The sequence below is a fragment of the Bufo bufo genome, chromosome 11 (assembly GCF_905171765.1).
Source record: "Bufo bufo chromosome 11, aBufBuf1.1, whole genome shotgun sequence".
Lineage (NCBI taxonomy): Eukaryota > Metazoa > Chordata > Amphibia > Anura > Bufonidae > Bufo > Bufo bufo.
Genome location: NC_053399.1, coordinates 56,618,026 through 56,634,068, shown reverse-complemented (window position 1 = coordinate 56,634,068; position 16,043 = coordinate 56,618,026).

Genomic DNA, 16,043 nt, shown 5'->3' with positions numbered 1-16,043 from the left:
CCAATCGAAAACCTATGGAGGGAGCTCAAGCTCAGAGTTGCACAGAGACAGCCTCGAAACCTTAGGGATTTAGAGATGATCTGCAAAGAGGAGTGGACCAACATTCCTCCTAAAATGTGCGCAAACTTGGTCATCAATTACAAGAAACGTTTGACCTCTGTGCTTGCAAACAAGGGTTTTTCCACCAAGTATTAAGTCTTTTTTTGTTAGAGGGTTCAAATACTTATTTCACTCAATGAAATGCAAATCAGTTGCTATCTTTTATTTAAAGTTATTTTTTCGATTTTCCTTTTGATGTGCTATCTGCCACTGTTACAATAAACCTACCATTGAAATGATACTGTTCTGAGACTTTTCATTTCTTTGTCATTGGACAAACTTACAAAATCAGTGAGGGGTCAAATAATTATTTCCTCCACTGTATATTGTCACTACCAGAGCTTTGAGACGTTCTCACAGCTCTGTTTCTCCGCCACTGTGATGATGTCACTACTAGAGCTTGGAGGAGTTCTCACTGCTCTGTTTCTCCGCCCCTGTGATGAGGTTTTTACTTTCTGTTTCCTTCCTCCCAGCTGTTCCTCCTGCGTTTGATTTCCCTGCCTTTAAATCACCCCTCCGCCTTTGTAGGGTGTGGATTATATTTCTCATTTGAGTTGTAGCTCTTGCTTGAGTATCTTCACTTGTAAGCTATCATTTCACTGGACCTGTGTTCTGCTGCAGCAAGTACTCCGGATATTGCCAGCTGTCTTTGGATCCGTCTTCTCTGCTGCTGCAGCTCCTTCAGCTAAGTGTGCAGACATTGTAGTGTATCTGTTTATTTTCTGACTGGATCTGAGGCGACCACTATTCCCTCCATATACTGAGCAGGGCACCGGTGGCCGTGCCCCTTCCACTATTGTAGGGGTTACAGTGGTCATCAGTCTTAGGTACGCGGGCATGCCTCGTTCCACCGTTTGGATCCGGGCATGTGCTTTAGCAGCATAGGGAGAGCTTTGAGGGTCTGACAGGGGTCACCCTTTATCCTCCCTAGTTTGGGTCCGGTCAGTAGCTCTATTTACTGTGTATGCTCTTGTTGCTCACATACAGCCGTGACATTATAATCCACCAAAACCGTCCTTTTTGACATGGATCCGCTTTCTGGCCTGGTTGACCGCATGCAGGGTCTTTCTTTGGAGGTAGCGGATCTCCGTCAATCTATGACTCAGCTTCAAGCATTGGGCTCTGCTCCGGCCCATGGAGTCTGTTGCGAGCCAAAGGTCTCACTTCCGGAAACGTTCTCCGGGGGCAGTGAGAATTTTGTTCGCTTCAGAGAGGCATGCAAACTCCATTTTTGCTTGTGTCCCCACTCCTCTGGTAATGAGGAGCAGAGGGTGAGGATTGTCATCTCCCTGCTCAGGGGTAATGCTCAGACTTGGGCTTTTTCGCTGCCATCAGGGGATCCCTCCCTTCGATCCGTGGAAAGATTTTTTGTGGCCCTGGGGCAGATATATGATGACCCGGATCGTGTTGCTCTGGCCGAATCTAACTTACGTTTTTTATGCCAGAAAAAACTGTCTGCGGAGCTTTATTGTTCTGAATTTCGGAGATGGGCAGCTGATTCAGGTTGGAATGATGCTGAACTCCGGAGTCAGTTCTGCCATGGTCTCTCAGAGAGATTGAAAGATGCGTTTGCTTTCCATGAGAGACCAACGTCCTTAGAGTCTGCCATGTCCTTGGCGGTACGCCTTGACAGGCGTCTAAGAGAAAGAAACGAGACCTCTCTGTCCAGCCATTGTCAGTCTAGGGGCAGTGGTGTGGACTCATTCAGTGTGCAGGGGCCTCATCCTGTCTCGCTCCCCTCTGAGGAGGAGTCCATGCAGCTAGGTCGACTTGCTCCTGATAAAAGAGGATTTAGTCCTCAGAGTATGGTGTGTTTTTGTTGTGGGGGCATAGGTCATTTGGCAAATGTTTGTCCGTCTAGGAGATTCTTGAACTGTACTAAGAGCGATAATAAGAGAAAAACCTCAAAAGGTAAATCATCAATCTCTGCTTCATTTGCTACTTTGGGCAAAGTTGATGTAGGAATTGATGCTTTTCCTCTGACCTGCAGTTCCCGTTTTCTCCTGTCTGCCAGGGTGGCGCTAGAGAGCAAAGTCATTTCTTGTGAGATTTATGTCGATAGTGGAGCGGCCGTCAATCTTATTGACACTCAATTTGTAGCCATGCATGGTTTTCAGGTTTGCACATTAGAAAAGGATATACCTGTTTTTGCTATTGACTCTGCTCCACTCTCACAGAGATCTCTGAAGGGCATTGTTCACAATATCCGGCTAGCTGTAGGTGACACTCATGTGGAGGATATATCTTGTTTTGTCCTTAACGGATTGCCTTCTCCTCTAGTTTTGGGGTTACCCTGGATCACTAGACATAACCCCACTATTGATTGGCAAGGAAGGCAAATAAATGAGTGGAGTGACTTTTGTAGAGAGAATTGTCTCACAGCGACTTGCAGAGGTGTCTACTAAAACTGTGCCATCATTTCTCTCTGATTTCTCGGACGTGTTTTCCGAGAGCGGTGTTCAGGAGCTACCTCCTCACCGGGAGTTTGACTGTCCCATTAACCTCATTCCCGGCGCCACGCTGCCAAAAGCACGCCTCTACAATCTCTCACAACCGCAAAGAATCGCAATGCGAACCTATATCTCCGAGAGTCTCGATAAGGGGCATATTCGTCCCTCAAAATCACCTGTTGCCGCGGGGTTTTTTTTTTGTTAAAAAAAAAGATGGCTCTCTGAGACCTTGCCTAGATTTTAGGGAGCTGAACCGTATCACGATTCGCAATCCCTATCCCCTTCCTCTGATCCCGGACCTCTTCAACCAAATTGTTGGGGCCAAGGTTTCTTCCAAATTGGATTTGAGAGGCGCGTACAACCTGGTCAGGGTCAGAGAGGGGGATGAATGGAAAACGGCCTTTAATACCCCTAACGGGCATTTCGAGAATCTCGTTATGCCTTTCGGCCTGATGAATGCTCCGGCCGTCTTTCAGCATTTTGTTAATAGTATTTTCTACCATTTAATGGGGAAATTTGCATTGGTGTATCTTGATGATATTTAGTTTTTTTCCCCTGATGTTCAGACCCATCAGGATCATCTTTTTCAGGTTCTGCAGATTCTGCGGGAAAATAAATTGTACGCCAAGCTGGAGAAATGTCTTTTTATGGTATCGGAGATTCAATTTCTGGGTTTTCTCCTCTCTGCTTCTGGTTTTCGCATGGATCCGGAGAAGGTCCGTGCTGTACTTGAGTGGGAGCTTCCTGAGAATCAGAAGGCATTGATGCGCTTTCTGGGTTTTGCGAACTATTACAGAAAGTTCATTTTGAATTATTCCTCTGTTGTCAAACCCCTCACTGACATGACAAAAAAGGGGGCGGATTTTTCCTCTTGGTCGGAGGAGGCGCTTGCAGCTTTTTCTAAGATTAAAGAGAGTTTTGCGTCTGCTCCCGTCTTGGTGCATCCCGATGTTTCCTTACCTTTTATTGTTGAGGTGGATGCTTCCGAGGTGGGTGTGGGTGCGGTTTTGTCCCAGGGCCCTTCTCCTGCCAAATGGCGACCCTGTGCCTTTTTCTCTAAAAAACTCTTCCCGGCAGAGAAAAACTATGATGTGGGAGATAGGGAGTTGTTGGCCATCAAGTTGGCTTTCGAGGAATGGCGCCATTGGTTGGAGGGGGCCAGGCACCCTATCACCGTTTTTACCGACCATAAGAATCTGGCATACTTGGAGTCGGCCAGGCGTATGAATCCGAGACAGGCCAGATGGTCTCTGTTCTTCTCCAGATTCAATTTTGTGGTTACATTCCGCCCTGGGATCAAAAATGTGAAGGCTGATGCTCTCTCTCGCTGTTTTCCGGGAGGAGGAAACTCCGAGGACCCGGGTCCCATTTTGGCGGAGGGGGTAGTTGTTTCTGCTCTATATTCTGATTTGGAGGCCGAGGTCCAGGCTTCCCAGACTGAGGCACCTGCCCGTTGTCCTTCTGGGAAGTTGTTTGTGCCTCCTGAGTTACATCACAAACTCTTCAAGGAGCATCATGATACTGTTCTTGCTGGTCACCCCGGGAGTAGAGCCACGGTAGATCTCATTGCTCGGAGATTTTGGTGGCCGGCTCTTCGTAAGTCGGTGGAGGGTTTTGTGGCTGCTTGTGAGACGTGCGCTCGCGCTAAGGTCCCTCGTTCACGGCCTTCAGGTTCCATTCTCCCGTTACCCATACCTTCCCGTCCTTGGACACACCTGTCCATGGACTTTATCACGGATCTTCCTCGTTCCTCAGGTAAGTCGGTGATCCTGGTGGTGGTGGACCGTTTTAGCAAGATGGCTCATTTCGTACCTTTCCCTGGTTTACCCAATGCTAAAACGTTGGCGCAAGCTTTTGTCGACCATATTGTTAAATTGCATGGCATTCCCTCTGATATTGTTTCCGATAGAGGCACGCAGTTTGTGTCCAGGTTCTGGAAGGCTTTCTGTTCTCGCCTGGGGGTTCGGCTGTCCTTCTCTTCTGCTTTTCACCCGCAGTCGAATGGTCAGACTGAGCGCCTCAATCAGAATCTGGAGACATATTTGCGCTGTTTTGTGGCAGAGAACCAGGAGGATTGGTGTTCATTTCTCCCTCTTGCTGAGTTTGCTCTGAACAACCGTCGTCAGGAATCTTCTGATAAGTCACCATTCTTTGGTGCATATGGGTTCCATCCGCAGTTTGGGACATTCTCGGGAGGGGCTCTTTCTGGTTTACCTGAGGAGGAGAGATTTTCCTCGTCTTTGTCTACCATTTGGTAAAAGATTCAGAGTAATCTTAGAAAGATGAGTGAGAAGTATAAGCGTGTGGCTGATAAGAGATGTGTGCCTGGTCCGGACCTGAATGTGGGTGATCTGGTGTGGTTGTCTACAAGAAATATTAAACTGAAGGTTCCCTCCTGGAAATTGGGTCCCAAGTTTATTGGGCCTTATAAAATCTTGTCAGTCATCAATCCTGTTGCCTTCCGTCTTGATCTTCCACGGGAAGATACATAATGTATTTCACAGATCTCTCTTAAAACCATATGTCCAGCCCACGGTACCCTCCTCTTTGCCTCCTCCTCCAATTTTGGTTGATGGCAATCTGGAGTTTGAGGTTTCCAGAATTGTGGACTCTCGCATTGTCCGCGGTTCTCTTCAGTACCTCGTTCATTGGAAGGGTTATGGTCCTGAGGAGAGGATGTGGGTTCCGGTGTCGGACATTAAAGCCACTCGCCTCATCAGGGCATTTCATAGGGCTCATCCTGAGAAGGTGGGTCCTGGGTGTCCGGAGTCCACCCGTAGAGGGGGGGGGTACTGTCACTACTAGAGCTTGGAGGAGTTCTCACTGCTCTGTTTCTCCGCCCCTGTGATGAGGTTTTTACTTTCTGTTTCCTTCCTCCCAGCTGTTCCTCCTGCGTTTGATTTCCCTGCCTTTAAATCACCCCTCCGCCTTTGTAGGGTGTGGATTATATTTCTCATTTGAGTTGTAGCTATTGCTTGAGTATCTTCACTTGTAAGCTATCATTTCACTGGACCTGTGTTCTGCTGCAGCAAGTACTCCGGATATTGCCAGCTGTCTTTGGATCCGTCTTCTCTGCTGCTGCAGCTCCTTCAGCTAAGTGTGCAGACATTGTAGTGTATCTGTTTATTTTCTGACTGGATCTGAGGCGACCACGGTTCCCTCCATATACTGATCAGGGCACCGGTGGCCGTGCCCCTTCCACTATTGTAGGGGTTACAGTGGTCATCAGTCTTAGGTACGCGGGCATGCCTCGTTCCACCATTTGGATCCGGGCATGTGCTTTAGCAGCATAGGGAGAGCTTTGAGGGTCTGACAGGGGTCACCCTTTATCCTCCCTAGTTTGGGTCCGGTCAGTAGCTCTATTTACTGTGTATGCTCTTGTTGCTCACATACAGCCGTGACATATATAGGGCGAGTTTGACCGCGATGCATAGTTGATTAAGTGTGTGGTTGTGTAAGTGTTTAACTTAAGATTAAGTGATTTTAGATTCAGGGACTTCAGTGGGGGACTGCAACTAGCCAGTTTCTTATTACTACATTATATTGTATTTTTTGCTTTTCTGGTGTAATCCCCATTTAGTATGTGTTGCACAATTGACAACGCAGTCCAGTGCACATCTTGCATGATGTATGCAGTCCTGGAACAGCCCTTCGAGGGTGTATATCTTTGTTCAAGATGTAAGAAAATTACCCGTTTGTAATCGCAAATCGAGTCTCTAAATGGGCAAGTTGCAACACTTAGAGGCATTGACAATTTGCAAAAGAGTTTGCTTCTCACTGAGCAAGCACTCTTTGGGGTAGATGAGGGGGAGGGTGACAGAGAGGAGGCTGAGGAAAGTGAGGTAGCTAGCTGGGTAACAGTTAGAAAGCAGGGTATAGGGAGGAGTGCCAGGGAGGCTAGCCCTGATCTGACACACCCCAACAAGTTTGCACGTTTGGCAGATGAGGGGGATGTCAGTCCAGGGATGGCACTGCTGCAGCCGGACACTTCCTTTGCCAGTCAGGGGAATGTCAGCTCCAGTAAGCAGGGAACCAGGAAAGCAGGGCAGGCCAGACAGGTTCTGGTAGTGGGAGACTCCAGTATTAGGGGAACAGATAGGGCAATCTGTCACAAAGACCGTGATCGCCGAACAGTGTGCTGTCGTCCTGGCGCTAGAGTTTGACACATCGCGGATCGGGTTGACAGATTACTGGGAGGGGCTAGAGAAGATCCAGTGGTCATGGTCCATATCGGAAACAATGACAAAGTTAGAGGTAGGTGGAGAGTCCTTAAAAATTATTTCAGGGATTTAGGTCAAAAGCTTAGGGCAATGACCTCAAAGGTAGTATTTTCCGAAATATTGCCTGTACCACGGGCCACACAAGAAATGCAGTGGGAGATTAGGGAGATTAACAAGTGGCTCAAGAACTGGTGTAGGAAGGAGGGTTTAGATTCCTGGAGAACTGGGCCGACTTCTCTATCGGCTACAGGCTCTATCGTAGGGACGGGCTGCACCTCAATGGGGAAGGGGCAGCTGTGTTGGGGAGAAAAATGGCTAGAAGGTTGGAGGAGTGTTGAAACTAGGGACTGGGGGGAGGGAAATTACATTATAGGAGGGGAAGATAGTGCAGATAGATACCGGGGGCAAGGTAGTGGGGCTGGGGGAGGAATGGAAGGAGGGACTAGAACAGTTCAGAAGGCAAGGTGTAGGGTAAAAAATATACATAAACCTCTCAAATGTATGTATACTAATGCCATAAGCCTGACAAATAAAACTGGGGAACTGGAATTAGTGATTTGTGAGGAGGACTATGACATAGTGGGAATAACGGAAACATGGCTGGATGATAGCTATGACTGGGCAGTTAATGTACAAGGTTACAGTCTGTTTAGAAAGGATCGTCAAAAACGGAGGGGGGTATGCCTTTATGTAAAGTCCTGTCTAAAGCCCACACTTCGGGAATATATAAGTGAGGGACATGAACATGTGGAGTCACTGTGGGTAGAGATACATGGAGCTAAAAACAATAATAAATTACTATTAGGAGTTTACTATAAACCACCTAATATACCAGAGTCCACAGAAAATATACTACTAAACGAGATAAACAAGGCAGCAAATCATAATGAGGTGGTTATTATGGGGGACTTCAACTACTCAGATATAGACTGGGAAACTGAAACTTGTATATCTCATAAAGAAAACAGGTTCTTGGCAATAACCAAAGACAATTACCTCTCCCAACTGGTTCAGGACCCGACTAGTGGGACGGCCATACTGGACTTAGTATTAACCAATAGGCCTGACAGAACAACAGACGTGCAGGTTGGGGGACACCTGGGAAATAGAGACCATAAAGTAATAACCTTCCAATTATCATTTAAAAGAGCGTTTCTACAGGGAGGAACAAAAATACCAAATTTCAAGAAAGCTAAATTTAGCCAACTAAGAGAGGCCATAGGCCTAACTAACTGGGACAAAGTCCTCAAAAATAAAAATACAGCCACAAAATGGGATATCTTTAAAAGCATCCTAAAATCTCATTGTGAGAGGTACATACCGTATGGGAATAAAAGGTTAAGGAACAAAAGAAAACAATGTGGATAAATAGAACTGTAAAGAAAGCAATAAATGACAAAAAGAAAGCATATAAATCACTAAAACAGGAGGGTAGCATGGAAGCACTGAAAAACTATAAGGAAAAAAATAGAACATGTAAAAAACAAATAAAAGTGGCCAAACTAGAGACTGAGAGATTAATTGCCAAAGAGAGTAAAACTAACCCTAAAATGTTCTTCAATTATATAAATGTTAAAAAGTATAAATCTGAAGGTGTCGGTCCTTTAAAGAGTAATGAGGGGGGAGTCGCAAAGAGCAACGAGGAGAAAGCAAAGCTGTTAAATATTTTTTTCTCCAATGTATTCACTGAGGAAAATAAACTGTCAGATGAAATGCTGAATGTGAAAATAAATTCCCGAGGGGGGGTTCCCGGTCCGGACGTTGACTGTGGACGACTCGCTGGACTATCTGGGGATAAAGATAGGTGTCCCTATAGGTAGATTCCGCGAGTTAAATCTTTCCCCGGTACTAGATAAAGTAAAGGGGAAAATCAGAGCCTGGCAAAAATTGTTAATATTCCAATCCGATCGACTGGCATTGGTTAAAATGATTATACTACCTCTGGTTTTGTATCTGATCAGCGCCTCCCCCATATGGATAGAGGATTCCTTTTTTTAAAGATTGGAAGCTTTAATTAATGACCTAATTTGGGGGAGGAAGAGGGTCCGTATAAAGCAGAGGTATCTGTGGCTGGCCGAGTCAGAGGGGGGATTGTCACTTCCTTTCTTTCAAGGGTATTTTTTTTCTGTGCAGCTACAAAGATGCTGTAATTTTAGAGAGAATGCACTTGGGCAGTATTTAACTAGGGTAAATGGTAAGCCACTCGATAATATTTTTATGAATTTAGAAACAGCACAATTTGGAAATTTGGACATTAGTTGCTTAATCCCGAGAACTCTGCAGAGGGTTTGGGATACATTGAAAACGACTTTGAAGGTGTTACACGTGTTTTATTTTACCTCGTTATGGGAGAATCAGAACTTACCAAAATTTTTTTAAATAACTGATCACACCTATTGGAGTCGTAGGGGAATCACTAGAGTGGCACATCTGTTTGTCGCAGACCGTTTTAAAGTCTTAGAGGACTTCAACTTCACAAACACCTCGTTTTTAGATCAATTTATGCATGCACGTTTAAAACATGCATATGAAGCTACACTTAATAAAACAAATATGATGTTTCAACAACACTTATTTTTTGATTATTGTTTTTTTCACTTAGGGAAAAAGATTAAAATGGCACAAATTTATTCGAAAATGCGTGCTTCACTGTCCACGGTGATTTATTTTAAAAGTATACCTAAATGGGAGCGGGAACTGAGAGTTTCCCCCCTCCCATGGCCACAGATCTTTCAAAATATGAAAAAGGTAATATCTGCAACCAGCTATAGATTGATCCAGTTAAAAATTCTGCATAGGTTATATTATACACCGCAGATGCAGGCTAAGTTTGCTAATAACAGAGGTCATGAATTTTATTGCCAAAAGTGTGGCAGCCCTAACGTTGGATATATCCATCTGTTATGGGAATGTCGCGTAATAAAGAGGTTTTGGGAGCAGGTATTTACAGCTCTTCAGGGGGATTTCCCCCAATCCTGTGTACCGGATATGATTTCTGTGATCTTGGGATCCTATATACCAAAAAAGCTAAATTCGTTGGTACATCAACTGATCTGGCTGAAGGGCAGTTTGATAGCAAAGGTTCTGATAGTTAAGAGATGGGGTTCCCCCATATCCCCCGCATTTGAGGAGTGGAGATGGATTATGTCTCAACTAAAGCTGTATGAGGAGATTGAGAGGTGGAGAAGGAAATGTATGTGATATCCCGCATCCGTAGCAGTGAGGTGGACTGACTGCCACGTCTTGTTGGGCACTGTAAGTGCACATGGATGGGTACGGGGGGGGGGGGAGTATGGGGTCCGGGTTACCAGCGACAGCATCCAAGGGTAAGGGGGGGGAATACTTGGGTTTAAAGGTATTTGGTTTGAGTGTATAGAGCCGGACTTAATGTTATGGTTTGTGATGATATTAAAATGATATTAACACCTTTTTTTTTCTTTTTTTTTTATGTCTATAACTTTATTTAGTTTGTATTCTTCTTTTTTCCGGCTTTGTCTAAATGTTCAAATGCTATGTTACTATTTTTGAAGAAAATAAAATATTTATAAAAAAAAAATTCAAAAAGATTCCCTTTTAAAAGTGTCCTGTCTGACCCAGGAAAAAGTACAACAGCGACTTAAAAAGATTAAAATAGACAAATCGCCAGGACCAGATAGCATACACCCCCGTATCCTAAGGGAATTAAGTAATGTCATAGCCAGACTCTTATTTCTGATATTTGCAGACTCTATACTGACAGGGAATGTCCTACAGGATTGGCGCATAGCAAATGTGGTGCCAATATTCAAAAAGAGTCCAAAAACAGAACCTGGAAACTATAGGCCGGTAAGTTTAACATCTGTTGTGGGTAAACTGTTTGAAGGTTTTCTAAGAGATGCTATCTTAGAGCATCTCAACGGAAATAAGCAAATAACACCATATCAGCATGGCTTTATGAGGGATTGGTCATGCCAAACTAATTTAATCAGTTTCTATGAGGAGGTAAGTTCTAGACTTGACAGCGGCGAATCAATGGATGTCGTATATCTGGACTTCTCCAAAGCATTTGACACTGTACCACATAAAAGGTTAGTATAAAAAATGAGAATGCTCGGACTGGGAGAAAATGTCTGTATGTGGGTAAGTAACTGGCTCTATGATAGAAAACAGAGGGTGGTTATTAGTGGTACACACTCAGATTGGGTCACTGTCACTAGTGGGGTACCTCAGGGGTCAGTTTTGGGCCCTATTCTCTTCAATATATTTATTAATGATCTTGTAGAAGGCTTGCATAGTAAAATATCAATTTTCGCAGATGACACTAAACTGTGTAAAATTATTTACACTGAAGAGGACAGTATACTACTACAGAGGGATCTGGATAGATTGGAGGCTTGGGCAGATAAGTGGCAGATGAGGTTTAACACTGACAAATGTAAAGTTATGAACATGGGAAGGAGTAATGCAAGTCACCCGTACATACTAAATGGTAAAACACTCGGTAACACCGACATGGAAAAGGATCTAGGAATTTTAATACACAGCAAACTAAGCTGCAAAAACCACTGTCAGGCAGCTGCTGCCAAGGCCAATAAGATAATGGGTTGCATCAAAAGGGGCATAGATGCCCGTGATAAGAACATAGTCCTACACCTTTACAAATCGCTAGTCAGACATGGAGTACTGTGTACAGTTCTGGGCTCCTGTGAACAAGGCAGACATAGCAGAGCTAGAGAGGGTCCAGAGGAGGGCAACTAAAGTAATAACTGGAATGGGGCAACTACAGTACCCTAAAAGATTATCAGAATTAGGGTTATTCACTTTAGAAAAAAGACGACTGAGGGGAGATCTAATTACTACGTATGTATAAATATATCAGGGGTCAGTACAGAGATCTATCCCATCATCTAATTATCCCCAGGACTGTGACTATGACGAGGGGACATCCTCTGCGTCTGGAAGAAAGACAGTTTGTACACAAACATAGAAGAGGATTCTTTACGGTAAGAGCAGTGAGACTATGGAACTCTGCCTGAGGAGGTGGTGATGGTGAGTACAATAAAGGAATTCAAGAGGGGCCTGGATGTATTTCTGGAGTGTAATAATATTACAGGCTATAGCTACTAGAGAGGGGTCGTTGATCCAGGGAGTTATTCTGATTGCCTGATTGGAGTCGGGAAGGAGTGGGGAAAGTGGGGAAAATTGGCTTCTACCTCACAGTTTTTTTTTTTGCCTTCCTCTGGATCAACTTGCAGGATGATAAGCCAAACTGGATGGACAAATGTCTTTTTTCGGCCTTATGTACTATGTTACTAAGTAGAGCCCCACGACAAAGCGGAGAGGGTGTCAGCAGTATGTTTTGACGTCACTGATTATTTTGCCCTTCCTCTGATCCGTCAGAACAATAAACCACAAAAAATGGATCCTGTCTGTGCAGCATTCGCCTTCACTTGGTCAGAATTTGGTCAGTAATCCAGTAGTGTATCCAAAACAGAGTTGACGCACGAACAGAATAGTTGCATGTCTTCTGTGTTTTGTACCCACTGCTGCTTTTGGCTACAAAATCATAAGCCAATTCTGATGGGACCATACAGGCCTTACAGCTGCTACACAGACAGGATCCGTTGTGCTTCTCATTTTTCCTTCCTTCTGACAGATCAGAAGACGGGTTAAATAAATGATGTTGTCAGCCAAGCCAAAAAGGCTAAATAGTGGCTCAGTCATGAAGTGGGGAAAGTGGAAACAACATGAGAAGTCCACACGGCGGCCCTATGACATAGTGGTGAGGTGGAAGCAGCATGAGGAGACCAAAGAGTAGCCCAATGACAGAGTCTGTAGGTGGCAGCAGAATCAGGAGGCTAAGAGTGGCACAATGACAGAGTGTGGTTGTGGCGACAGCATCAGCAGGCCAAAGAGTGGCTAGGTGACATAGTGAGGAGGTGGCGGCAGCATGGGGAGCCCACAGAGTGGCCCAATGACAGAGTCTAAAGGTGGTGGCAGCAACAGGAGGCCACGGAGTGGCACAATAAAAGAGTGTATAGGTGGCGGCAGCATGAGGAGGCCACACAGTGGAACAATGACAGAGTCTGAAGGTGGCGGCAGCATCAGGAAGCCACACAGAGGCACAATGACAGAGTCTGGAGAACAACAGTGGCCTACTGACAAAGTGTGGAGGTGGCAGCAGCATGAGGAGGCCACAGAGAGGCCCAATGACAGAGTCTGAAGATGGCAGCAGCATCAAGAGGATACAGAGTGGCACAATTACAGAGTGTGGAGGTGGTGGCAGCATCAGGAGGAGGCCACAGAGAGGCCCAATGACAGAGTCTGAAGGTGGCGGCAGCAGCAGGAAGCCATAAAGTGGCACAAAGACAGAGTCTGAAGGTGGCGGCAGCATCAGGAAGCCACACAGAGGCACAATGACAGAGTCTGGAGGTGGCGGCAGCATCAGGAGGCCACAGAGTGGCCCATAGACAGAGTCTGAAGTTTGCGGCAGCATCAGGAGGCAACAACAGTGGCATAATGACAAAGATGGTGGGTGAAAGAAGGAGCACTTGTCATCAGATGTGTGGCAACAGGTGGGTGGCAGCATCAGAATAGTAGCTGAGGCAGGTCGCCAAAATAAACTGGTCTCTTTTGTTAATCTGTTGCTGTGGCACCATGGATGATCTAGTCTGAAGCATCAGGCATTGGTGGGTGTAAATCCTGGCTGATCCACACCTGATTCATCTTGATAAAGGTCAGTCTCTCCACATTTTGGGTGGACAGGCGAGTTCTTCTTGGGGTAACTATGGCCCACGCTGCACTAAACACCCGCTCTGATGCCACACTACTGGCCGGGAAGTACAGCTTTTCCAGGGCAAACTCCGCTAGTTGTGGCCACAAATCCAGTTTGGCTGCCCAGTAGTCTAGCAGATCTTCAATGTGGGTTGTCAGGGTGCTGTCCAAGTATGTCACCACCTGCTGGTTCAGATCCTGCTCTATGTTTAGCTGCTGGTGAGTAGTTTCTTCACTATGCGGGTGAAGGAAGCTGCTCATCAGCAACTCTAGACTCAGGCTGTTGATGATGGAGCTGGTACTGCTCCTGCCACCCCACCCCTCGCCAGCAGCCATGGCAGTGGAACGTGAGCACAGAGAGCCCCCTCCGTCAAACCTGCGAGTGGATGGACAATGGTGTAGATAGGCAGCGGCCAACTGACTACAAATGATGTCTCTATAGTAGTTCAGTTTGTCTTCCCTCTCAGCGGGTGTAAAATAGGCTGCCATTTTGGACCAGTAGCGAGGGTCCAACAAGGTGGAGAGCCAGAAGTCATTCCTGTGCCAAATGGTGACAATTCGGGTGTCACTACCCAAGCAAGTGAGCATGCAGCAGGCCATTTGCGCAAGTGACTCAGAGAGACTCTCTGCCTCTATCTCCACTGCATACTGCCATGGTGTGCCTGGGTCATATGCCTCATCTTCCTAATCTCCCTCTTGCTCCTCCAGCTGGTCCTGTTACCTGTGTCGAAAAACCACCCATTTCGCTACACATTGCTTGTGTTCCAATGTCCTCCTCCTCTAGTTCAGCTCCCACAGGACTCATGTGGCCGTGAGATCTAGGTGCCACTTCTCCAGTGCCCTGACCAGCCATATTAAGCAGCATCTGTTCCAGGACATGAAGCAGTGGAATGACGTCATTCATCCCGTAGTCCTAGCGGCTGACAAATAATGTGGCATGCTCAAAGACCTGAGAAAATGGCAGTTGTCACGCATGAGCTGCCACTGGTTGACATCGATCTTACACAGGGGAGTACTCCTGTCTGCTTGGATCATCAGGAAATCGTTGATGGCCTTTCTCTGTTCGTACAGTCGGTCCAACATATGGAGGGTGGAATTCCAACGGGTGGAAACGTTGCATATCAGCCTATGTTAGGGGATGCTGTTCTGCTATTGCAGGTCAAGAAGCTTGTGCTTTGCGGTGTATGAGTGGCTGAAATGTATGCAAAGCTTGCTCGCCATTTTTATGATGTCTTTTAGATGGGTGGAAGACTTCAGGAAAAGCTTGACAACCATATTGAACACGTGTGCCATGCAGGGCGCATTGGCTCAGCCATCCTTAAAGCAGCGCTGACACAATGTTCTTCCTGTTGTCAGTCACCATGGTTCCGATTTTGAGTTGTCGGGGAGAAAGCCAGGATTCAATTTCTTGCTGAAGGACATGGAGCAGTTCCTCTCCTGTGTGACTCCGTTCGCCAAGGCAAACGAGGTCAAGAACAGCGTGACACTGCGATGCACTGTGAATTGTCCCTGGGGCACTATGAATTGTCCCTGCAGTGGAGGCTGAGGACATGGTGGAGGATGAGGAGGCAGAGGCGGACATTGTTGCTGGACCAACAGCGTGGCAATGTGGAGGCGCAAGCGGCGTCACCTGGCCAAGTTGCTGGTGCGGCTGTGCAGGAACCACATTCACCCAGTGGGCCGTAAAGGACATGTACTATCCCTGACCGTAGTTACAGTCAGGGATAGCACTTTGGCAGACCCCAACAGGCTCAAGGACTGGCCCACCTTCTGTTCTGCATATTTGTGCAGGGCTGGTACTGCCTTTTTGGCAAAGAAATGACGGCTGGGGACTCTCCACCTCGGCTCGGCACAAGCCATCAGTTCTCTGAAAGGTGCAGAGTCCACCACTTGGAAAGTGAGGGATTGCAGCACCAGCAAGTCGGACAGGAGCACATTTAGCTTGGCAATGGTTTCAAAGATCAATTGCTGACGGAATGAGTGATGAGGAGGAGGAGGAGCTGGAGCATCGGGACAAGCAGATAATGGGAATGACAGACAGCTCCCTTCGGCTGAGGTGGTGGAGTCTTGACTGCCTGAAACCGGGTGCGTGCCATTGGGTGATGCAGTGGTTGCTGCAACAGGCTGGACCACCACATCAGAGCCACGATACTCCTAGGCCAATTCATGGCAACGCTGCATATTTTCACGCAGGGCCGTAGTGCCAACATTGGCACCCTGGCCATGCTTCACCTTCTGCCCACTGATTCTACATATGGCCACGTTCACTTCCTATGGCGGATAAAAAAAAAAAACTGCAGCACGGCAGAGTAGGTGACTTTACCACCAACACTAAGCACTGACTGAATGCTACCACCGCTGCCTCCTTGAACACCTGCACTGCTACTTCCTGGGCAGGTAGGCTCTCGCGAAGCTGGTGGTCTACCCCTGGCACGTTTGGCTCCCGACCTCCCACTGCTGCCACCCTGCTGACTCCCGCCCACGCTAATGACTTGTCTTCTCCAGATCTTGGCTGGGAAGT